The following is a 462-nucleotide window of genomic DNA, read 5'->3' on the forward strand; positions in this document are numbered from 1 at the left end:
CACTTCCCCTGCAGCCTCCGTTTGCCCACCCAGAAACCTTTCCCCAACCCTTCCCAGGGACTCCCTGCTCCACAAATGCCCCCCCAACCTTACAGCCCCCTGGGATGCACTCGGCTCTGCGGTGCTGAGAACACCCAGCTCAGTGCACCAGTGGATTTAAACACCCCATGTCCCCAACCTGACAAATAAAAACTCCCACCCAGTGCCCCATTTCTCCCCCCACCCCCAGCAGCTTGCCCGCCCTGCTGAGGGCTGGCAGGCCACTAAGCAAAATAGGCGTAGCAGAAAATATTGACACACATGAGGACAACAGCATTGACGCCGCAGACACGGGTCCAGACACGGGGCTCCGTGGGGGCCTTGAGGGCTGTGGCCGGGGGTCCCTTGTCCTTTGATGGCTGATGGCTGCCCGAGCAGGAAGCTGGCACAGAAAGATGGAGAGTGTGGAGGGCACACGGATGT

Source organism: Buceros rhinoceros, unplaced genomic scaffold (genome assembly GCF_000710305.1).
Source record: "Buceros rhinoceros silvestris isolate BGI_N320 unplaced genomic scaffold, ASM71030v1 scaffold28374, whole genome shotgun sequence".
Taxonomy (NCBI): domain Eukaryota; kingdom Metazoa; phylum Chordata; class Aves; order Bucerotiformes; family Bucerotidae; genus Buceros; species Buceros rhinoceros.